At 43.3% G+C, this 25,466-nt stretch overlaps 1 protein-coding gene and 1 long non-coding RNA gene across 5 annotated transcripts in view; one reads left to right on the plus strand and one right to left on the minus strand.

The window, feature by feature from the left end:
* Nucleotides 1–2,288, minus strand: part of LOC126501590 (uncharacterized) — a 29,462-nt gene extending 27,174 nt beyond the window's left edge. Inside the window, exon 1 of the long non-coding RNA XR_007591720.1 lies at nucleotides 2,172–2,288. This is a non-coding gene — a long non-coding RNA (uncharacterized lncRNA). The remainder of the gene's footprint in view (nucleotides 1–2,171) is intronic.
* Nucleotides 1–25,466, plus strand: part of F13a1 (coagulation factor XIII A chain) — a 406,032-nt gene that overhangs the window by 84,135 nt on the left and 296,431 nt on the right. The window contains exon 1 of one of the 4 annotated variants that reach the window (XM_050142344.1): nucleotides 23,731–23,863. The exons of the other annotated variants lie outside the window; for them this stretch is intronic. The gene's annotated coding sequence lies outside the window, so the exon portion shown is untranslated. Of the gene's footprint in view, nucleotides 1–23,730; nucleotides 23,864–25,466 lie in introns of those variants that run through there. 4 annotated transcript variants of the gene reach the window in all.

Consider the following 25,466-nt stretch of genomic DNA (forward strand, 5'->3'; position numbering starts at 1 on the left):
AGTGATCCCGGAGGCTGTATTAAATTCTAGAAGGGTCAACTTAAGTGCAACATTCTCTGATCATCAGAGGGTAGAGTACCAACATATTCAGCAACCTTTGAGATTATAGATGCCTCTATGATAAAGCACAACAGATGAAAACGAGAAAGATGCTGCCACAATAAGTAGAAGGAGAGCATGATTCCCCAAATCATCTTCTGACCTTCATCAGTGCACCATGGCTGGTACATATCCCTAACCCCTACAGCATATGCACACACACAATAATAAATAAAAACTAACATTTGCAAATACTATTGGTATTTCCTTAATCAAAGTTATATTTATTTTGATCAAGAAAGAAGTATGAATAGTATTATGACCACTTAATCAAGCAGATACTCAAACCAAACATAGAGATCCATCGAGCGACATACATGGAGCCACCATAAAATAACATCTTTCATTGCTCATACGTGCCATCGTTGGGGGTCTGTGGTTACTCACTCCCTTCTCTAGCTACTGGTGAGAAAAAAAAGACATCAGGCCCAGATAGGTCCTCTAAGGACTGGAGACTTAATAACTTATCCTTTTCATTTCCTGCCAGGCTGTACTTCTCTGCTACCTGTAACTCAACGTGATCACCACCCAAAAGTCCTCATGGCTTCACCATGGCTTCTGATAGAAACTGAATCTGTCAGTGTGCCAGTGTAGGTTTCTTTTGAGAGAGAATCAGATTGACTAGTATTGAGTTGTGTCCACCACTGCCCACAGTGTGTGACATGGATGATGAATTCATCAATGGAGCCAGAGTGGCCCATTCATGTCCCTTAACCAAAACGGTAGATGTATATAGGTGACTTTAGAAAGGATGAAGGCAGCCAGGCAAGACGACTAACCTCCTTAGTGCTCTCTTCACCCCCTAGCTAGTCTTTGATGTTGCTAATGTAGATACTAAAAGAAAATTGAATTTATCCTAGAGCTAGAAATTTTCAATATGTTCTACTTCTGACTCTGAATGTAATATTGTATCTACACAGTGGGATGAATAGGAGACTATTTTTAAATGTTCTTTTAGGAAGTTCTGTGTGGCTTTCAATAACGAAGGGATCCTGTGACATCAAAATGTTTATTGCATATTGTTAAAGTGTGGGTAGGCACAGACATGCCAAGTCCAAAATAAAATCAAGGGCTGTTATTCTTCCTGGGTGTGTTTCATTTCTACTTTAACGTCTCCCAAAGGCAACAATCACCGAGCAGTGTTATTACCTATTAGAGGAAGGCAACCCAGAGCTGACCAAATGAATGTGCATTCTGTAAGTCTAGTAGTTTTTGACTGCTGTTAGCCAGCTTTGCCTTGCTAGAACAAATAACGGAGAAAATCAACTTAGGAAGAGAAACACATTATTTTGGTTCATAGTTGTGGAGGTTCCCACCCATCGTCAACTGGCCCTGTTGCTGTGGGCCTGTGGCAAGGTGATGGCACATGTGTGTGCTAGAACAAAACTGCTGGGTTGGTTATGAGCCAGAGAAGAATGGGAGAAGGGAAATAGCTGGGGTCCCCAGTCCCCGCCTTCACTTAACCTCAGTAACCTAAAGGCCTCCTATTGGGCCTTACCCCTTAAAGGCTTTACTACTTACCAATTAGCACCGAACTGTGACCAAGCTTTTAATATTTGGACCTTGGGGGACCATTTAAGATTCCAAGTATTAACACTCTCGTATCCCAGGCCATGCCAATAGCCACAAGCTGCCATTTTCTCTGTGCTGTTTTAACGGCTCTCATCACTTGCGCATTTCAGCACAGGAGCCAGTGCTAGCCAGAAAATGCCAGAAAGTAGTGAGGAATCAGATTCCAGGGCAATGTCACCTGTAGACGGGAGCCACTAGCTAACTTACAAAGACATCCTTTCTGTTTTTATAGACGTAAAGATAGACCATTTCTATGGCTAGGGCCAGCCTCGTAGAACTGGCTGTGATCGATGGCTGTCTTTACAATGGATTCCAGGCACAGTCTTGTCTCAGAAATCCTATCTTAGGCCCAGCTCTGCAGGCTGTTTCCCTTCTAATGTTTTCTCTTTTCTCCTCTTGCATTTAGAAATAGCCCCCTTCCTCAGAGCTTGTCCGCTCAAGACCTTTGAAAACTCATTGGTTATCAGGAATATCCCTTTTTTAAAAGTACTTCTACTTACCTTCCCAGCTGCCTAGTATCTTCTTCTCCCTCTTGAGGTCTGCACAGAAGTTTGCCTTCATAGATGTCGAAAGGGTATTTGTTGACTGAGAGACTGCTATTGGGAGGTTTACTTTATTCAGAAAGCCTCTGAAGAGCAGAGCTCCACAGAGCCTTGCACAATCAGGAGGGAGGGAGTTTTGGCCCAAATCTTAAGACAACGTTGGGTAGATTTCCCTCAGAAAACTATTTTAGTTGTGTAATCCTTGAGATAAGTCTCAGATCTCATTCCAGTGTTAGCTCGTGACTGTGGCCCAAGTCTTGTGAACTCCACTTATCTATCTGTGGATGGATTTGTTGAGTAAAATGTTTTGACTATGGAGTCCTCAATTTCTGCACTACCTTTCTGGGTCAGATCATTGCAGAAGTTTAGCAAACAACAGAGATGATTCTGATAGCGGTCACAGCTGCTGTGCCAGCATCACCTGGGGATTCCCAGAACAGTAAACGCTAGGGCTCTCAAGCACCAATCAAGTTCCAGAGGAAGATGGCTCTGACGTATCTGAAGAATTTTGTATCCCTGGGTTTGGGAACTACACTAAGATATGAACATTCCTATTCTAGGGACTTTGCATGATTGCAATAATCTGCTATTTCTAGACAATGTCGTTAAGTTAAACTCAGTTGAATGGTTTAAAGTGTGCGAGCTTCTTAATAATTTGTCACATGCTCATTTGGCAAATTTTCAGTTGGTGCCTCCTGCGGAATAGTTTGTCTGCTGGGTTCTGGAAATAACGAGAAAAATAAAACCTAGGTTCCATCTTAAGGAGGAGACTTTAGACTCAAAGGCATCCGGATATGCACACACACGATTGTGCTAAGGCAATGCGTGTGTAGAAGATGCAGTCCAAACAATTTTACACTAAAGGAGTTTCAGGAAGGAAACTGGAGGCCACTGGATTTTCAGTACCCTCCCCTGGGGGATAGATGTATGGATTACTGCAAGCTGGGAGTCTGTTCTGCAAAACACTCACCAGGCTGGAAGGGTGACCATGGTGGCATGTAAAACACAGACAAAATAAGATTCTCAAAGACAGAGGTCGTATGAAAGAAAAAAAAAAGGCTTTAGTTTAAAGTCTGTCCATTTTCAGAAAGGGAGGTCATGGATGCTATGTTCTTAAACTATCCCTCTACAGAGCACCGAGAAGGAAGGGTCAGGGGAAAAAGACTAAAACTTTTATGTCTTACATATTTCTTTTCCCTGAGTAAAATGGAAAGTCCTTCTCCATCAGGGAAATATGTGGTGCTAAGTCATTAACCTCTCTCTGCCCAAAACTGTTTGCAGGCTGATGAGCAGAGGGGAGGGAGTATTCTAGATGAGCACAGTGTGTGTGCAAAAGCCCCTGATACACTTGGACTTTGTAGAAAGTGGTTACAAAATCTGCTTGCTGAAATTTTAGGTTTTCCTTTTCAGTTAGGGCCAGGAAACTTGAAGGCTAGAAAGAAAACTCCATTTGTTTTGTAACAGTGAAAAATTGTGTAAGATACATAATTGAGAATTTTGATTAAATACTTGACAATAGCATCATATGGCAAAAGAACAAGCCATCGTAGACATTTGTATCTGTTTTATATTGTTTATTTGTTATTTGTATGTGTAAATTATTATTTATATTTCCGTCTTATTTCTCAGCTTATTTTATTAATATAAGAAGTGGAAGAATATGAAAAAGTCTTCCTCACAGGGTTAACAAGAGAGCCGTTGGGATGCTGAGTTAATGTTTTTGTGCTTTGAGATTTTCTTGTTTGTCTGTTTTTATTTTTTTTTTCAGTTTTGGGCATGGATTTGTTTTGGTTTTATAATCTGAGAAAAAAATCATAGTAGATTTTATTTTTGAAGCAGAGTTTCTCACTTACCTAGTAACTGGGCAGAGATGACTGTGTCATTGTGACCGTGCTAACTGTAGTCTGGAGATGACACAGCTACATTTGGCCTTGGCTGGCACCCTGGGTAGCTCAGTGGATGGATTGGTGTGACTTGGGTTGGCTCATCTGGTGACACACAACCATGCATACTTGTTATAAAGACCATATCACTGGTTTCCTGTAAATTCAAGTGGTTTTTTTTTGTTGCTTTTATGATTAAGGCAGTAGATTCCATTTGAAAGATACATCTAAAGTCAACTATTTCTAAACCTTTTTGTATTGACTCTTTTGGTACTGTTGAAAGCAATAGATTCCTCTTGCAAGATTTTTTTTTTTTGTCAAGAAAGTGATTTGGGCTCTTTCTGTAACCTCCTTTTATGGGCTTACTGACTTGTATACAGTTCATGAAAGCAATCGGAATGCTTCTTTCTTGTTTTGTTTTGTTGGAATGAATCTTAAAAGTAAAGCCTCCAGTAGCAAATCTCACATAAATTTTTTCCCCTCACTTGCCTCTTTGCTTCTTTATATTTTCTGAATCCATTTCTTCCTTTTCTAGAAAAGTTGAGGGCAGATACAACTTGTCCCTTGCTTCTGAGATTATAACCTACACCCATCCCCAACGACCTGAGCCTAACTATATTTGGTCCTGCATGGTGGCACGCACAGAGGGGGCACACTGCCAGCTCACAGAGCCCTGAAATCTTACCGGTGCTTGCTCTCACAGTTCATCACTCATGGCTGGTTTCACACAGGCTGTGCAGTCAGGATGGAAACACCCAGCAGCTGGGTGTCCAACTGCCAGTTCATCAATTTGAGAAGTGAGTCTGTTTCCGTCCAAGTTCTTGCATGCAGGGAGTGCGTGTCTGCCCATAGCAACTTCCTCCAGGCTCCCTTCTACCTCCTTTGCCCTGTCTTCAAAGGGCTATTCGCGTCTTCAGGTACATTTCTACCATCGGAGAAAACAAGAAATTGATTGGTGGGTTGGACTTCCTCCTGTCAGCCCTGTTCCTGGGATTTGGGGGGAATGAGGTCACGTCCTTTACCAGTCTCGGCCTCAGTGGTCTTCCCTGGACAAGCCTGTGTGTCCCTCCTGATATAGACTTATAAAGCTGGAGTGGACGCTGTGGTGAATGCTCAGACATGACAGCAAACTCAAACCCGTAAACCTGAAAAGGAGAGGCAGACTGAAGCAAACATGAAAATGGCAGTCATTCAGAGCTGGAATACTTGTATGAAACCGGGTGAGGGGATGTGGCAAGGCACAGGAGAATGTGCGTGTTAGTTCAGTTCAGCTTCATGTTCACTCTGGGGAAGGTGTGACCTAGTTCACAGAGGGATTCACTGAGCCCACCAGAGGCTCAAGAGCCTAGATGAAAAGCAGCCACAGGCTGATGCTTATTTTGGTATATTTTATTCTGATGTAATTGTCCTCATTGATGAAAGAAGAAGAGGAAGACACAAGTGAGGAGAGAAGGAAGAGATGGATGGAGAGGAAAAGAGGAAGAAGAAAGGGAGAAGAGGGAGGAGATGCTTACATCTAGATGAAGTTTCAAATGCACACATCCTGATCAATACTGTCAACTGTTTAAACTTCCATTTAAATTGTAGGAGGTTTAAATGGAAGGAGCTTGGTCAAAACATTGTTGTAGATGTGAAGATGGTGTGTAGCAGTGGAGATGGTGTGTAGCTATGTAGATAGTATGTAGCTGTGTAGATAGTGTGTAGATGTGGAGATGGTGTGGAGATGGTGCATAGATGTGGAACTGATATGTAGCAATGAAGGTGCTATATAGATGTCAGAGCGGATAAGGTATTCAGGGAGCCACCAGGGTAGTCTAGCTCTCAGGAACTTGCAACAGCAGATGACACTTTCTGGTTCCAGGATAGAAAGAGACTTAGGATACAAAGAGATGGGCCACAGAGAAAGTTCTGCTGGGAGGAAGTAGGAAGGGAGCTGGAGATGCATTTCTTTGACCTTGAACTGACATTCCTCCTCTTCCGCCTGCTGTCAGCATCTCTGCTTCCCAACAGAAAGCCAGGGATCAGATCCTGTGTCCTGGCTGGTGCACTGTATCAAAGCCAATGTCCTGCGGATGGGATGAAAGGCGGAGAAAGAACAATGTAGGAGGGCAAGTGGAGAATAAGTTCCTCACAATCAGCACCAACCCGGCTTCAGGTCAAAATGGTGGGTGGGTGGATGATAAAATCACTGGCATAATCTGTGAACTTAAGTAGGAAGGGAAAACTGTGCGCAGGGTCTCCAGTTTCCCCCGCTGGGAAATAGTACTGAAGGGGAGCAGAGAAGCATCCCTCAGGCCATAGTAGGACACCAGATGCAGGGAGAGCCTTGTGTCTTTCCCTTGGCTGAGTGAGGCACTGGGAGCTCCAGGGCTGTAGTTTGCTCTGGGTTCTGAAGAAGACATGCTATATCAGGTTCTGCCTTGCTCCTGTCAACCCCACCAGGAATCAGAGATGCCTAATCCTCAACAGAGCCCACCTTCCTCCGGAAGTAGTTTGGAAGCTGAGTCGCAGGGTTCACCCCATGTCTCATTTTCTACACTCCATCCTCTTTCCATGGAATGCGCTGGTTGCAGAGTTGCTAAGAGGAAGTGGGAAGTGCTGCCTCTTCACTCTGTCACACAGGCACGGTGCGAGTGCAGCTGTGCCCCTGGTTTCATAGCCCAAGAGTCAACAGATCGTTGGTTAGCCAATCGTATTTATTGAGCTCCTGCTGTATAAACTCTGTGGAGAGGCTTGGTGTATATGTTAGTTTTCTGTAGCTAATAAGGCAAATGACCACAGACTAGGACCTCAATACAACAGAAACCTATTCTGTTCCAACTCTAGAGGCAGAGGTCTGAGCTGAAGTGGGGCTAGGCCACACTCTCTCCATTGGCTTAGAAATCTCCCTTACTCCCTCTGGTTCCTGCTCCTGGTCTTGTGGCAGTTCCTCACCATGTTGACCTCCATCTTTACATGGAGTGTGTCCACATCTCACTCTTATTTTCTTTGGGAGGACAGCCATCAGATGTAGGATCCACATACAAAGATTTCATCTTGAGATCTTTAAAGCTATGAGGTGGTGTGTGTGCACGTGTGCGCGTGTGCACACACACATACACACACACATATGATCCTTGGGGGGACACTATAATGCACATTACAGGGTGGACACCCATCCTGTTATTGTGAACATTGGTGTGCATTTTTTTTCTACTAAATATTTTTCTAAATATTTCTACTTGCTCCTAATTTTCCTGGAAAGCTCAGTTCTCCTTCCCTCCGCCCTCTCTGTGTGTCTGTACTAAAATAAGCCTCGCGCGCTTTCCACCCGCTCTGCCTTTCCTAAATTGTCTGATTCCATCGTGAGACTCTCATCTTCTTGCCCGCACTTTCCTGGGTACTGTAAATCTAAACACACCCTTTTCTTTTAATGAAAAAAGAAATCTTTCTTGCTCTTAAAGTTCACCCTCTCTGCTTCAGTGCCCCCCAGGGACCTTCTCAATGGCCCATTCTCATCCAAGGTCTGGAGACAGGCCATGGCATCATTACATTGGAAAAGGAGGAGTTTTCCTGGGGTTTAGAATTGCTTCCATTTTGTGGCCTATTGATTTCTTGTGCCTTTCAGCAGCCTGCCTGGGATGAGGGGCAGGGATGGGAAGATTCCCTGCAGCTGTGCAAACAGACTGCCGTTCTTCATATTCCTCCATATTCCAAATACAGATTTGGCGTAAGGAGCGGTCTTCCGACACATGCCAACAGTACCCCCTTATCTACACAAAGAATACCAGAAAACACAGATTGCACCAAATCTTACTCATACAACATCCTTTCACATGTGTGTTATGGTGTGGATCCAGAATGTCCCCAAAAGACATGTACTGAAAGTGTGGTTCTCAGCCCAGATGCTATAGGAGTACATTTTAGAAGGTCAGGCTTGGTGGGGAGAAGTTAGGTCACTGGGAATATGTCTTTGAAGGGGATATTAGAACACTTGCCTCTCTTCTAATCCACCTCTTCTGTCCCCAATATCGCCATTATGGCCTTCATCAGGTAAGCAGTCTATGTTGTCACACACTCCTTTTACCATGATACATGGCTGTGTTAGTCAGGGTTCTCCAGAGCAACAGAACATACAGACCAAATCTCTCCCTAAATATAGAAAGAGGATTCGTTAGAACAGTTTATAGGCTGTGGTCCAGCTACTCCAACAACGACTGCCTATGAATGGAAGGTCCAAGGATCCTGTAGCTGTTCAGTCTGAGGCTGGAAGTCTTAGTTGATCATCAGTAAATGCCAGAGTCCAGAAGAAGTAGGCTCTAATGCCAGTGAGGAAATGGTCTTGCTAGCAAGCAGAGAAAGAACAAAAACTTCCTTCTTCCGTGTCCCTAAATGGGCTTCCAGCAGAAGGCATGGCTCACATTAGAAGTGGATCCCCCTGCTTCAAATTAAGCAAAAATCCCTCAGAGTTGTGCCCCATTTTTGGGTTTCAGTTAATTCTAGATGTAGTCAAGTTGACAACCAAGAGTAGCCATCACAATGGCTTAACCACTGGCCAAACCAACTGGTAACAGATAACAAATTTGGGCTAAAATCATTGGCCATTGTGTAACCTAAACTATGGAAGATGAAACAGTGCCTAAGGAGGAGACTACTGTAGAATATTAAGGGCTCCACTCAAGCCATAAAGTAAAAACACTATGAAAGCAATGAATTCACATGTGAAGTTGTAAGTTTGCAGTAGTTTTTCTTTTACGTTTATTCGTACCATTAGAGACTGAGATTCTGGACTCTTCGGGAGTAGATGGCAAGCCTGATCTCACCTGTTGTTTCCATTGAGAAGAGAAGTAAAGTGGAAGTCATAACTGCAAGCAAGGACACAATGAAATTACCAGACTGGACCACTCTGTGGATAGAAAGAAAGGTTTATTGGGGAATCAAAAACTGTCAAGGCTGTCTCTTGCAGTGGGGAGGTGGGTCATGCAGAGAGAAGCAAGATGGCAGAAAAACCTGCAGATTTTATATGACAGTCAGCAGGGTGGGGTCTTTGAATTGATGCAAGTTGTTTTGATTAATTGGGAACTAGGTGCCCTGTCTGAGGTAGTAGACCTGGGGGTGGATTAAGGGAGGTCCTGGTGCATAGAAACCCTACCTTCGGAGATCCCTGAGTAATGCTGAATTTAGACCTCTGCTTACCCATTAACAATCCTTTTTGTTTACTCTGTCAGAGTCCTTCAGTTTAGGACATTGTCACCAGTACTATCATTTTAGGGGTCCACTTTGGACTTAATAATAACCATCATAATAGCTAAAATTTGCCGAGTATTGTAATATACTAACAATATAACCTCAAGAAGTGGCCAGTGCTATGAAGATATGGGGTACTTGAAGGCTATGGATATGTGGGCATGGGTTCATAGTCAGGGAGGGGTCTCTAATGGGTTCCTGTGAGTAGGACCGCACAAAGTATCTGTGGACTGTCTGCGATTCTATGTGAGTGTCACTTCCTGCCCCATCACTATCTGTGGTTTCTCTTTATTTTCTCACCTTCCAGCTTTCTCCCTTTTCCTTTTTGTGATTCCAGAGAATGCCCTTTTGCTCCTCCATGTCAAATACAAAGTCCCCATGAGCAGCAATGTGTGAATATACTAGCTGTTTTTATCAGCCAGTCACAGTGTGGTCCAGAGGCAGGTGTAGGGAGAGGCTGGGTACATCCTGGGGGTGAACGTGGAGAGGAGAAACGCTGGGAGGAGAGTCTGTCATGCTGTGGCCGGGGCAGATAAACTCTCATCTCTAAATTTTGCTTGAGGGATTCCAGCTCAGGGATGAGTTTACTGTAGCCCTGGGTTCTGTCACTTGAGCATGAAACCACATTCCATTTTTAAAGGATTGCAGGAAGATGTAGACCTACTATGTCCAGGAGTTCGGGAGCTTGCTCAAGGGCTCTCTCCATTCTTCCATTCCTGCCAATTTGCGTCATCCAAAGGGCATAAGAAGGTAAGCTGAAACCCAGAGTGTCTCTCATCAGAAAGAAAAGAAAGATTTAAGACTCCTCTTCTAGCACAATAGCCATAAGGTCAATATAGCATTATTGAGCTTGCTTTGTCTCTGGAATTTAAAAGAATGTAAAAGGCAGTAATTGCTGGTTTCTCCTTAGCCCACAGGAAACCACTTGTCACCATCCATTAACAGCTGCTTTTCAAGAACGTTTTCCTTATCTCCATTAGGAAGAAACAGATGACAAGGCACAACTAAAAAGCTGTTTGTCATATTCCAGGCAGAGGGGCTAGACGGTTCCTGCGTAGCCATGCTCTTTTGTGACATAACATTTGTTGGGCTTAGCAGAGCCATATGCATTTGTTTGTCGATGCTTTTCTTTCTGTATGTGTGTGTTGATGCGTGTGCATGCATTTTTATATATCAGTAGGTGGATGTGTGTTTAGGTTTGCGTGTGTGTGTGTGTGTGTGTGTGTGTGTGTGTGTGTTTGTGTGTGTATGTCTAGGCTTGGGGTCTTTCTTGAAAGTTTTCCATGTTTATTCATTGGCAGGAACTCTCAGCAGAACCAAGAGCTCATGGAAACAACGAGTTAGCTAGATAGCTCCACAATTCCTGGGTGTTGAGGGTATTTAAAATCTCTACTAGCTATTTTGAAATATGTAATTAATTGTTGTTGACCATGACTAATTCACTGTGCTAGGAGCATTAAAAGGAATTTCTCTTGCTATATACTCATTGCCCACTCTCTCTCCATCTCTCTCCCCATGCCCTTCTGCTGACAGCTGATTTTTTTTATATCTGTGAAGAAATTTCTTTAAAGATAGTGTTCCATATACAGTTAAGACTATGCAGTCTTTACCTCTCTGTGATCAGGCTTAGCTTTTAAATGGAGTGATTTCCTTTTTGGGTTTAACATATTTTTTCCCAAAGAACATTAGCTCTTATAGTGATTTTTTTTTAATGATCTAACAAACAAAGCTTGCCTGAAGATCAGAGTGCAAAGCTAGCCATACTGTTTAGTCAAACAGGCCACGCAGTGGTGGCACACATCTTTAATGTCAGCAGCCAACCACTAGCTAGCCATAGAGGCTGGGCTGTGGTGGTGCACACTTTTAATACCAGCACTAGAGAGGAATATAAGGTGGGACAGGAACTCACTCTCTTTTCAGTCTGAAGATTTCATAGAGTAAGAGCTCTCTAGTGGTTGGCTGCTTTGCTTTTCTGATCTCCAGCTTGAACCCCAATATCTGTCTCTGGGTTTTTTTTTTTTTACTCATACTACAAGTTCCTGACAGAATAATCTGACATAAGGAAAGAGTCCAGCCTGACAGCCCCCTGCCCTGCTAGCCGATGCAAATCGAGGGCATGCTTCAGTCTTAATTTGGAGTTTTCAGTTTCCCGTCAGTTTCTGTTATGGCCTTAAGACCTCTATTTAGAGGAATCAGCAAGTTGTTTCCTTGGAATTAATTTTTTGAAAGTAAAATCTCTTATTGAGCCTTTATAGCAGATGTTTCCTTAGGTAAACAGACACATCGTGGGCCTCCTGGTTTCCAAAGAACTGGAGATGCCTACAGAGCAGAGCTCCTCTAACCTGGGAGTTTCCAGAAATGCCTCCCTTTCAAGACTCACCAGAGACCCCTGACTTTGGAGGGCTTATCAGGCATGGTGGCAGTCTCCTCTCACGTGACACTTGGAAGATTTCAAATCTTCCTTTTCAAAAAACTTTGTGTGTGTGTGTGCGCGCGCGTGTGCGCACACACACACACACACACGCACATGCACATGCAGGTGAGTGTATCTTCATTAGTTTATGGGCATGACGTGAACACAGAAGCCTGCAGAGAATAGAAGAGGACATTGGATTCCTTGTAATTATAGGTGGTTGTGAACCACCATGTGAATGCTGGAACCTGAACTCGGGTCCTATACAAGAGTGGTAGGCACTCTTAACAACTGAGTCCTCTCTCCAGTCCCAGAATTCATTTCTTTCCCTGGGTCATGTCCTAGCTGCACCAAAAAACTCAATAAAATGACTTTATTTTTAGCCAAGAAGTCCTAAAAAGGATTGTCAGATGTGTCCCACAGCTTTAAGGATGAAAAGGACCCTTGAGAGAAGTCTACGCACACATGGTTCCTTTGTGGATCATCAGGATGGTGCTTTTCATGTAGGGTCCTTTGCAGACTTTGGGAACCAGAATTCTTGATGAGCAGGCCAGGGTCTGAGGATTCAATAAGCCTGCCCTTGAGTGCCAAGGTCTTCAATCTTGAGAACCTTTGGTTTTTCACTTAAATCTGGGCATGCAGGAGAATGTCATAGTTCCTCCATTGGAATCTGGACAAGTGCCGAGGGCTATGCAAATGTTTATTAACCTCACACTGACGTGTCAGGAAGGAGGTGGGTAACATGCACATTGGGAATCTCAATGGCATTTGGAATACTTCAATTATTTAATAAGTTTCTTTTCTAGATGAGGCCATCAAGAACTACAGCTGAGTAAGGCATATCCTCACTGGCAAGGAGCTGCCAAAAAGTAGAGCAAACAAACGGTGTCCACACAGTGTGGTGGCAGCAGAGTGGCTTCTGGACAGGGGACTGACATAAGAACACTGAGCTGCACTGGTACCTTTCCAGCACTCCTGACCATATGTGCAGAATGTACGGTGGAACACACAGACCTAAGGCTCATGGCTCAGTGACCTCTCACACATGTACACAACTCTTACAGTCATTGTGTGGACCTGGCATGGGATTGCCCCATATCCTAGAAGACTCCTCAGTGTCCCTCTTCCCCCCCAACTCTCGTCATCTCAGTATAACTGCGGCTCTGAGCAATATCATAGTAGATTATTTTTAGTGATTTTTAAAAACTTCATGCACCTTGAATCATGCAGAATATGATTATTCCTTTTTGCCCGAGTTCAGTTAGTCAGTATTAGCCTGTGCCACTTCATCCATTCGATTCCATTCTGCAGTTCCTTCTTCACGGGTCTGCAGCCTTTTCTATATGGTGATGCTAGTGAAGTCATCGCACCCCCGAAGGTTGCTTAGCTTGTTTCTGACATGGGGTGATTAGGAATATAGCTATTTAGAAGCAACCTGGTTGGTGCAGGCAACCAGAGAGGAGAAGGAGTACCAATGGGAGGTAGGGTGTGGTATTGATGTCTTATTTAGGGGTGAACACTCTGCAGCCTCTGATCAGCACACTGATTGGCTGTTGGTGCCTATCTTAATGGACACCACTGTGAAAAGAATTTTTTTTTAGCATTGATAAATGCACTAATTTATAGGTAATAAGTACAGATACTTAGGAGGCAGTTCGATACCGTGTCCATTCAGCAGAACAATTGTAGAATGTTCTTAAAAGCAGCCCCCCCCCAAAGAAGAAATACAAATGGCTGAGAAATAGTTTTTGAAATCTACAACATCTTTAGACATGAGGGAAATGCAAATTAAAACTACTTTGAAATGCCATCATAACAGTTACCCCCCACCCAAAAATAATTTTCCAAAATATGACTACAAATGCTGGCATGGATGTGGGGGGGGGGAAGTGGGACACTTATGCACTGTTAGTGGGAGTGCAAACTTGTGCAGCCTCTATGGAAATCAGTGTGGAGGTTCTTGAAAAAGCTAGAAATAGATCTGCCGTGGGATCCAGCTATGCCACTTTTGGGCATCTACGCAAAGACCTCCTCAGCTTACACCAGAGATGCTTGCTCAACTGTGTTCATTGTTGCTCTATTCACAATAGCTAGTAAATGAAAAAAAAAAAAACTTATATGCCTATAACCTGATGAATGGGTAATGAAAATGTGGTATATGTACACAATGGGATAGCATTTTGTCTATAAAGAAAAATGAAGCCATGAGACTTGTAAAGATATGGATATAGCTGGGAAAATAACTCTGGGTAACCCAGAATGAGAAAGGCAGATGCTGCTTGCTCTCTTTAATGTGTGGATTTTTGCTTTGAATCTTTAGATAAGTGGGTTTAAGTTGAGTACCCATAAAAGTCAGGGAGATTGTAAGAGGCTGTTGTGGGGCAGGGGAGTCGTCAGGGCAGAAGAGAAATAATGAATGCAATGGTAACAATGGGTAATGGGGAATAACAGAGTAAGAAGTATTAAATGTGGTAGGAGATGACAGGGCAATGTTGAGGAGAGAATATAGAGAAGAATAGCTAACACTAAAGACCTTCAAAAAATCCATATGGAAACCCACTACTGTAGATTTGCTGAAACCTACACACACACACACACACACACAAGAGTTTGAAATTAGTTATATTTTAACAGGTGACTCTTTCAGAAACCATAGGCTATTTATTAAGAAGTCCACTATTTGGTATAGAAAATCTTTTTGAGTTGTTGATCAAAGGACCCTCAAAAATTACAAGGTGTTTCCATTGCTATTAGTTTCTTCATAACTTTATGCTAAGATCCTATTGGTGAAGATAACCTGTCTTAGGGTTTCTATTGCTGTGAAGAGTCACCATGACCACAGCAATTCTCATAAAGGAAAAACATTTAATTGGGTTGGCTTACATTTTTAGAGGTTCAATTCATTATCATCATGGTAAGAAGACATGACAGAGATCAGGCAAACATAGTGATGACCTTGAATGCCCTTATATCTTGAATCAGAGGCCATAGGAAGTGATCTGTCTCACTGGGAGCAGCTTGAGCATAGGAGACCTCAAAGCCCACCCCCACAGCAATACACTTCTTTCAAAAGATTCCACATAGCCCAACAAAGCCACACCTCTTAATAGTGCCACTCTCTCTGAGGGTCATTTTCTTTCAAACCACCACATTCCACTCCCTGGCTCCCAAAGGCTTGAAGCCATATCATAATACAATAATGCATTCAGTCCAACTTCAAAAGTCTCCACAATCTACAACAGTCTCAAACTTATTTAGAAGTCTAAAGTTCAAAGTCTCATCTGAGATTCATGCAATCTGTAGGGTAAAAGGGACAAATGGAGCAGGAAATAAGCCAATCACTGAGCACACTGACTCTGAACCCTGAGTCAGAGAAATAAACACCCTGTGTCTGAGACCTGAGACAGGGAAAGAAACATCTTTTTCTTTATCCATGAACCCAGGACTAAAGACACATGCCCTGATTCTGAAACCAGTGCCAAAGAAACACACTTTTGTCCTTAGAATCAGAGCCAGTGAAATAAACATGCCCTGGTCCTAAGATTAAAGTCAGAAAACTAAGAAGGACCAGTGAAAGAAACACAGTTTGGCCATGAAGTCAGAGCCATCTCTTCCCCCGACAAACTGCTCAACTGAACCAACAAATCCCTGGGCAGGAAACCAACCAATCTCTGAGCACTCTGACTCTGAACCCAGAACCAGTGAAAGAAACACACCCTGGATTTGAGACTCTGAAACTAGTGTCAAAGAAACACACTTTTGTCCATAGAATCAGAGCCAGTGGAAGAAATATGCCCTGATCCTAAGATTAGAATCAAAAAGTTAAAAAGGACCAGTGAAAGAAACAGTTTGGCCATAAAGTCAGAGCCATTTCTGCCCCTGATCAACTAAACTAACCAATCCCTGAGTAGGGAAAAACTAACCAAAATCCCTCTTCTCCCTGGGGAAACTCCACCCCTAAGAAGCCCTGTATAAGCCCCTGTCCCTGTTTAGTTAAGGACTTCTGCTTATCCCTCCCTTGTAGAGGCAACCACTCTCCTGGACTCCTTCTTCCCAAATAAATCTCTTTCTGAAAAGAGACTTGGGTGATGATCTTCATTTGCTGGTGCAGAGTAGAAGAATCTGGCTGGGATGACCCTTAGGGGACTGAGCTGAAAAACCTTGCTGAGATTCTCCCTTAGGGGGCCTGAGCAAGGCAGAGCAGAACAGAAGAACCTTGCTAGGATGCTGTTTAAGGGGGCTGAGCAAGGCCGAACAGAAAAAAAATAACTTTTGCTGGAGCCTGAGGAGATTGATACCCTTTTAGCAGAGTGTTAGTAAAAGGAGAAACATGTTGGGCCTGAGAAGAAGCCGATAGCTCTGCTAGGATATTCCCTTAAGCTGTAGTGGCTCTCCAAGAGAAGAGCAGGATTGCTATATCCTAGGAGAAACCCATCCCTCACCACACCCCAGCTCCAGGTAGCCTGGCTTCGGGATAGTCAGGATACCCGTCCTCCAGGGTTGAACTGTCCTGTTGCAGCTCAGCTCCACCCTTCCAGACCTGTCCTATTGTGGCTCTAAGTATAGCCTGGCTTCCTGATAAGTCAGGATAGCTCTGCTACCCTACAATTGTAACACATCCCCCTACATAATCTCTTAACTTTAATCTCCCATAAAAATCAAAATCAAAAAACAAATCACATACTCCTGACATATAATGGCACAGAACATGCATTGCCGTTCTGGAAGGTAGGGAAGGGAGCATAGTGAGGAAATACTGGACCAAGGCAAGACTGAAAACCAGCTGGGCAAACTGGGCGTCTCCATGCCTGATGTCAAATGTTCTTCAGATCTCCAGTTCCTTTCAGCTCTGTTGACTGTGACACACTTCTTTCCCTCAAGCTTGTTCCACTCCCTGTTAGCAGCTCTCCTCAGCAGGCATACCACAATTCTGGCATCTCCAACATCTTGGGGTATCCATAGCAATCCAGCCTTCAATTTTACAGTTTCATGAACTGACCTCTCTAGGCCTCCTTTCAGGGACATCCTTGACACATGGCTGGCCTTAGTGGGCTTTCCTTAGTTGCTCCTGGAGTCTAAAGCCAGAACAATGTGACCAAAGTTCCCAAGTTCTGCTACTTGAAGGATCTAGAATATAGCTCCCTTGTTCAGTTTTATCTTCACCAGCTTTTCGATGGTTATGTTTACTACCCAAACTTGGCTGTCCTGAACTTGCTCTGTAGACAAGGATGGCATCAGACTCAGATCTTCCAGCCTCTGCCTTCAGAGTTCTGAGATTAAGGGTATGCACCACTACACCTGGCTCCAAGTCTTTAATTCCTTTCCACAAGCTGGAAACAGCTGGCTGGGATTTTGCCTTGAGGACCTCATTCCCTTTATTGCATTTCTTAATCTGTTTATTTCCTTGAGCACAGGACTTAGCTCCATTTCACTTCCTGGTGCCTCTTTTCTCCTCAAATTTTACATTTTGTAATTTACCCTGCTTAGCTTGCACCTTTTCATTATAAATCTTCATGAGACTTAACAAAACACACGACAGAGTTTGTATTCAGCTGTTTTGAGATTTCCTTTGTCAACACAAGTAATCCAAAGCTCTTTTCACTTTAGCCTCAGGTGGACTCTTTGGACCAGGACAAAAGGCAGCTACTTTCTTCACCAAAATATTACAACAGTGATCTGTAGGCAACATACTAAAATTCTGCCGCTCTGAAACCTCTTGAATGACCCCTCCCCTTAATTAGAATCATCCTCGGCACCGTTGTCTTCCATGCTTCTACTACTATGGCCCATTAAGTGGCACTTAAAGCATTCTTCTGTTTTCAAACCCCGAAATATCAAAGTCTAAATTTCTCCAAACAAAAACATGGTCAGGCCAATCATAGCAACACCTCAGTCCCTTGGTACTAACTTCTGTCTTAGTTACGGTTTCTATGGCTGTGAAGAAACACACCATGGCCACAGCAACTCTCCCAAAGGGAAAACATTTAATTGGGGTGGCTTACATTTTCAAAGGTTCAATCCATTATCATCACGGTGAGGCATAGCAGCAGACACGGTGATGGACTTGAGAGTCCTTCCATCTTGAGTCAGAGGAAACAAGAAGTGGTCTCTCTCACTGGGAGTGGCTTGAGCTCAGGAGAGACCTTAAAGCCCATGCCTTAGAGAGGTCTGGGTTTTAGAATGGTTGCAATTTCAGAGTTTTCAGTTAGAGAGGTTGAACCTGCATCTTGCTTTGTACTAGATGTAGATTTTGCTCCATTTTCCTGCAACACACACCCATCACAGCTGATAGTAATGGCTGGTTCCTAGAAACACGTGCTGTCAAATACCAGGCTGTTCCATGTTGGCCACAGGGTTTGTCGGTTGGCTTTAGGTGAATCTGTATATCCCCCATAGGGTGAGTGGGGCTTTCAGAAGATTTGAACTTTAGGATTTCCCTCTAAAATGGGTGTCTCTGAAACCCTGGGGACTTTCCCATCTGTTTCTTTCTCAAAACCCGTGTTGAAAAAAACAGGCCCATGATATTCTAATCAGGTTCGAAATTCCCTCTGTTTAATAAAACACGCCTTCCTTAATTAGTGTCTACCACTCGTTTTTCAGGGAGATACAGTCCAGGATTCTGCCTTATTCAAATCAAAGTCATAAAGATATTGATATGTAGCCATCAAGTTTTGTGAGAGAATCGCGGCTCAAGGAGACTAGAAAAGGTTGAAAAAAATCTTTTCGCTGATGGCAAAAAGGAGTTCATTCTGGCTGGAGTTCTAAGCTGGAGAATTTAGACTGGGCTCTGAGCCACAGGGTTCTCCCAGGCTGACTTGAGAGGAAAGGAAAAAATAAAGAGAAGGCAAAAAAGCGTTTCAACAGTCTCTTGGTTCTCTTCAGACTTTTAAAATTACTCGGGTCACTCTCTAAGCCTAAATCATCCATCCACCAGTGCTCAAAGGCACACTGTGTTCGTGGGTTCAAACGGATCATGCCCTGTTGGAATGTGCTCTTCTTACAACACAGAGAGATACATTGTAATTATTGGCTTCACATGACGGAACATTTGGAAGGACTGTGGCTTGAGAACTATTTCTTCTCCACCCCCAAAGAATTCTGTCTATAAAGGCACACAACTTAATTTGGGTCTGCTTTTGTCCACCTTTAAAAAAGAAAATATTTATTTCTAGTTTTCTCTCCAAAGAACCTGAAAATGCTATGAGTTTTGGTCTGTTTTTCTTCCGGTGTTTTTGTAAGTGTGATGAGTGTGCTTATGTGCGCATGTGTGAGTACATGCACACATGTATGTGGCTATGTTGGATGTCTTCCTTAGTTGTGTTTTTCCTTATTTGGGACATTCTCTCCCTAAACCCAGAGCTTACTGATGCGGCTAGGCTGGCTGACCCTCGAGCAAACCTTGGGGGCCCTCTTTGCTCACATCTACACCCCGGGGTGAACACAGACTGCTGTGTTCTTCTCTTTCTATAGTTGGTAAGGATTTGAATTCAGTCCCCATGCTTGAGACATCTTCCCAGACCTGTTTTAGCTCAATGTTTTATCTTTAAAAAGACTTTAAAAAAAAAAAGCATTTTATTTCTCCTCTTCTCTTTCTTTCTCCCAATCCATCCCAGGTCCCTTCCCTGCAATCCCTCCTATGTCCCCCTTACTTCCTCTCAAACTTGCATCATTTAAAATTATTACTGTCACACACAGTAAACACAACCTGCTGAGTCTGTTTGGTGTTGTTTATGGGCATATGATTTCAGGGCTGAGCCCTTTGTATTGGATATCCAATTGGAGGCTCATCCTTGGGAGAGACTAGTTCTCCTCTCCACAGTTCATCTTCTAGTGGTGGGGTGCCCTGAGATTTCCTTCTTCCTTGTCGCTGGGACTTGTCTACTGGTACTATCATTGTCCAGGTTTTGTTTAGGCAGTCATAATGTCATCATGTGTGCAGCTCCTCTGTCATTCTTGGAGGTAATTTTAATAAGGGTTTTCCCTAGATTTTAATGTACACTGGAGTCTGACATGCTCAGGAATCTAAAATCATCCTACTTCCAGCCGAAACACGAAGGACCACTAGCTGCACAGAAGGACCCTAACTAGTAAATGGAGAAGCCATACTCTTTCTGTCAAATAAGTGGAAAGCACAGACTGCGGTACTGGGTATGAATGTCACTGTGAGCAGAGAACCATTTACTCCGAGTCGCCATATTGAACTGTGGCCTTGATTACATTGCCCCATAAGGAATGAGTTGCAGATCGTGAAATGCTGCCCAACTTCTTCTGACTTGCTGTAGGTATTTCTGCATCCCAAGCCTTATCTGTTGTTTGAACTTTGTTGGCTGCATCCTGGGTGTCTTTTGCTCCCGACACTGAGCCGCCCTCCTCTGAGTAGTCCTGGAAGAATTGGTAGATTCGCACTCTCTATGTAGGCAGTGCACTTTCTCGCCAATTCTAGGGTTTCTTGGGTTGCTGCTCTAGGGGTATGTTGGAGGTAAAAATCAATTATTTTCCAGGTATGAACATGGTGTGACCATTAAATATCATGCAGGAAAGGATGCTGTGGAGGCCTACAGAATGTTTGACCCTGTAGTTATGGCAACAAAGAAAGGGACAATGACAACTATGTGGCCTTAATGAGATCAAGGATACTGCAGCTAATGGAAAGTCTCACTTGAGACTCCAGACACTGTATGCTCCTGCCCACCAACCACACCTGATCTTGGAAGCTTCTTGAGTCTAGAGGAGGTGGAAGGTTAACTGAAGACAGGACTCCATGATAAAGACTCTGCAAAGTGGCTCATAGTTTTCATCAACACATTTGTTTTTGAGTTGCCCGTATTCTTTTTGAGTGACTACTCACCCAAACTTCCATAAACCCATTAAACTCATTGGTTGGCCAAGTTGGACTTGGGTAGATCTATCTATCTATCTATCTATCTATCTATCTATCTATCTATCTATCTATCTATCTATCTATCTTGTTGGTCTGTTATTGATGCCCCAGAGGGGATGAAATAGATGCCTGTTCACATTTCCCCAGGAAAAATCATGTACAGGATACGTAAAATTTCAGAACACAATTTAGCCATCTCCTCTGGGATATTCTTCCCACTGTCCCTTCAGTTTGGCTGTGGTTCTGTGTCGGCATTATGGATGTTCATTCCTGTTTGTGTTTTTGCTTCTCTCAGTACATAGCGATCTTTGTGTTTGTAGAGTTGGTCCAGTGTCTTTCCTATACAAAGGGAAGCAAACTTTTCAGTGGCCATGGCGTGTAGTGTGAGTCTTGTACTTGCTTTCTGAGATCAGTTCTTAAGAAAGCTCTTAGGCTATTTGTTAATGGAAGCTGGAGCACTGTTGTCATTCTTTAAGAAGTACCTGAGGCCATTCAGGAAATCATCCGTATCTGGGAGTCCCAGGGATCAGCCAGTCTACTTTCAGGACTGATCCATTGCCTGCACAGCAGCTCTGAGGACTAAGCTAGGATTAGGGGGATGCGCATATGCACTTAACTAAGGGACAAGCCCCTTTCGGGCATCCAGGCACAGAAGTCTGAAGATAGGAGTGTGTTTTTCTTTTAATTCAATAGCAAATGTCAAAGCTCTTGTGTTTAGGGCATGTGACTAGTTTAATTGGTCCCAGGTTTTTAGTGTGATCCTCTAATGTAGAGCAAAGCCATCTTGGTGGCTAATACAGGCTCTGCTGTTATGAACACAGATGGAAGCCGCTCTATACAGGAGTGGCGAATAAGGGGTCATTGCAGAGGTTTCGATGTCATCTGAAGGTTCTCTGAGTCCCTGAACCGCAGGCAGGCTCACATTTAAATCAACTGGATTCTTGTTTCTGTTGTTGTCTTGTGGGAAACCACTTCTTTGGGCATTGACTTAGGTCGATTTCCTTTCTGTTTGTTTGATCCTCAGCCTGGGCACGCTTTTCTCTTCTGAGCCCAACAGCTGCAGCTGTGAAGGTAAAGCCTAATCCACGACCTTGACAGAGTCAATGGTCCTAAGTCTCTGGATTCCTGGTGGGTTTGTTTGGGATACTCACAAAGAAAAGACTTCGTGATTTCGCTGAGAAAGAACCCCTGTTGGAACCACTTCTCCAGGCTCTGTTCCTTTGCCTTCTTCACATCCCAGTCTCTCTCTTGTGCACCTTTCCATCCATCTGCCTCTGATGGATATTGACTTAAATCAGTATCTATTTGTCCCTTCAAAAGACATTCCCACACTACATATCAGCAAAACTGATATATAGACTGAAGTTTCTTATATGAGAAAATAAGACAGAGCAGGGGCTCCTGGCCTGACTAGAACTCACTACCTGTCCTGTTCCCTGTCATGGAAATGCAACGTCTACTTTGCATTTTAGAGACATGTGGTTTTGTTTTCTAATTATACAAATAACCCATAATTGTTGTTATATAAACTGAAACTTAAAAAATAACTAAAAAGGAAAGGAAAAATATTATGAAAGTGCTTCTGTTCCTGTGTTACTCCTCTTTCTTTTAAAGACCATTGCTGGGGCACTCTCTGCAGACCTTCAGCAGGCTGCTTGCCTGTCACAGGACGACACCTGCACGGACTCTCTTGCTGGAAAGGGTGCACATTATCTGAACAGAGGCACAGCTTCGTCTGCAGGCCTAGTATCCCTATCCCTCACTTTAGCCGAATCCTTTGTCTGAATCTGTCCTTTCTTGCTGCTGTTACAGACAATGCTTATTATGAGCATATTTTTTTTTGTGGATAGAGGCTTTATATGGTTCATGTTTCTGTTTTTGAAAAGAGAATTGTGCAATGTGTGATATCTGAGCCAAAGGTGCGATGTTCTTCATCATACTTTCCAAGGATTTTGTCACTTTACTGCCACCACCTGCTGACAGTGCAGCAGAATTGGTGGCTGTGCAAGGCTTTAGGGGATATGATATAGGGCTAGGGATCCAGACTGAGAGAGTCACCCAGTCTGTCACAGTCCGAGCACAAGCTTTGGCTCTGACTATGGTCTCAGACATCGTCCTTCTTTTCTGTGCTCTTCACTACTCAGACAATGAGGCTGAAGACAGTACTTTCCTCATGGAGAACACAAAGTGACAGAAGACAGACAGACAGAAAGGAAACCAGCGAATACTCAGTGCGCTATGTTGAAATGTGAGGTGGCTCAATACTGTCCCTTAAACTCTGATGAACCCCCAAAATGCTTAGAATATTATCGGATATGGAATCTTTTCAGGGTGATAAGGTAAGAGGGAGTGATGCTGAGTTATTGTGGGTAACGCCCGGATGACTGGTGTCTTTATAAAAGAAGAGAATTAATAAACACAAAGAGAAGGCAGAAGTCAGAGAGAATCTTCCAAAGATCTGGAGAGATAAGGGGATCCCAGAATATGTGGGAAGGGGCAAGGAGGGAGTGTGACCAGAGAAGACATTGATTTTGAATTTCTACCCACAGAACTGTAAACAGAGGCATATAGTCTAAAGTTGAGATCAGTCTTCACAGCCCAACGGCTCTTCTACACAGAGAAAACTCTGTAACACCTTAGGGAGTGGACTCACTGGTCACATGAAGCTGGCATGTCACTGCTGAGTAGATCTGGCATCGATCAAGGTATCTAACCTTGCACGATGATCTTATAGAGTCATAGGCAGGTGTGCATCCTGCAGCAACTTCCGAGTGAGCAGCAACATGAGGCGTGGGCAGAGAGCCAGGCCTCTTTGCTGTGGCCCCTCCTTGCTGCTGGGCTGTGAACTTAAAGGTGGCTCTGGCTGTAATTGCCTATCCACAGCCAGCACAGGCTCATTTTCCATATCCGCCTGGCCACTGGACTGTGATAGCGTCCGATTCCCCGAGCAAATGGCTTGATTGCCTCACAGCCTATTACCACGATACAATTACACTGCAGAGCACCTGGCTGCATTGCTGAGAGCAGGCGGTAATTTGCCGGTGGGGCTGGGCTTCTCCCAGACACCGACTCATCTAAAATTGGAGACTCATTCATAAATATTTTTCTTTGCAGGCACAGGGGAAGGTCAAATTTAATTGCATGTCGAAAGACAGTTCTACCTAGAAGGCACGGAAGCGAGGCTGCTGGCTCAGACCTTACTGAGCTAAGCGTTCATTGCTCAAGAGGGTCTCTGAGGCTCAGAAAGGTAATGCGACTTGTCCAAGGTCACAGAGCCAGTTAGCCAGCTCTGTGTATTCTCTGGTGGCCTTGATTATTCTCCGTGTTGGGCAAAGGCAGGAACTGTGTTCTCAGCAGCCTATGGACCTGAGCCATCTTGACTTCTGCTTGTCTCTACTAATGATAGGAATTATTCTTATTGTTGAAGGAGTTCAGTCATCCCACGGTGTCTACCACAGATCTCAGGCCCATCTTTAAAGTGACATAGAACATATAAAGTGTCCGCATAGAACCTGCACACATCTCCTGCAGATTTTCCGGTGTCTCCTGGTGGCTTGTGACAACCACATAGTCTAAGTGCTGTGTGGATGAATGGCTGTCAGACCCCATCTCTTGGGGTACAAGGACTAGAGACTATGTGCATGTCAGATCACAGGCCTTCTTCCCCACCCTCCCGGAATGCTTTTGACCACAGTTGGTTGAATCTGCAGATGGGGAAACCTGTGGACATGGAAGTTGATTGTTAAAAAAAAAAAAACTCTCTTCTTTCTATTTTGTAATAATGTCTTTGGGAAATAAAGAGCAAATTAAGAAAAGAGAACAATTAATCATAATTCTTTCATCAAGATATGGCTTCAAATTAGCATGTCTTATTCTCTTATAATTATTTTATGAATTCACATGTATTTTTCATTTCTTATTTTGAACAAAATTGAAATCATAGCTGATACAATTTTATATTCTGGAATTTTCCATTTCTTATAGGTTGGTTATTTTCTAGCAGCATTAAATATCATACCATGCCTTCAAAACTCTGGTTATATAATATTAAAATTGTGATATGACCTGTGTAAACATATTTAGAATTACTTCTTATTTTTTAATAGTATAATCACATCATTTCCCTCTCTCCTTTCTTTCCTCTGGATATTCCTATATACCCCCTCCTTGCTCTCTTTCAAGTTCATGGCCTCTCTCATCTCTGATTATTTTTATGTAACAAATGCTTACAAGTAGAAATTGAGGTCAAAGAGTGGCGCTATTTTTAAGAGGTATAAACAGCATCTATTGCTAAGGAACATGGTTTCTCATCAGTGGAAAACCTGAATGTTGGACTTAGAGTTAGCAAAAACAAATTTAAATTTCAAGTTCACCCTTTTCTAGCTCCGTGACCACAGGCAAACTCTTCCTTTTCCTTGGATTAATATGTAAAATAACAGCACCTCACCAGATCGTTAGAATTAAATAAAATATTCAGATGTTCAGCACAAGACCAGCACATAGTGGATAACGCCATTGTTTTTGGTCTGTGATTTTTCTTCTGCCATTATAGTTACCTGCAGTCAGTCATGGTCCAAAACTGTTAAATGGAAGGTTCTAGATATAAGCAATTCTTAAGTTTAAAATCGTCTACAGCTCTGAGCGGTGGGATGAAATTCCCTGCCATCCTACTCCATCCTTCTTAGGACATCGATCATCCCTTTGTCTAGCGTGTTCATGGTGTAGACCTTGCTCACCTGTTAGTCATCTAGTGGCTGTGCCAGTTATCCAAGTAGCAATGGTGCTGGGGTACTGGCATTTAAGTGACATTCTACTTAACGTCACTTCCTAAGCACAGGAGCAGCAGCACA

Source organism: Alexandromys fortis, unplaced genomic scaffold (assembly GCF_014885135.2).
Source record: "Alexandromys fortis isolate MF-2015 unplaced genomic scaffold, M_Fortis_MF-2015_v1.1 scaffold_5, whole genome shotgun sequence".
NCBI classification, from domain to species: domain Eukaryota; kingdom Metazoa; phylum Chordata; class Mammalia; order Rodentia; family Cricetidae; genus Alexandromys; species Alexandromys fortis.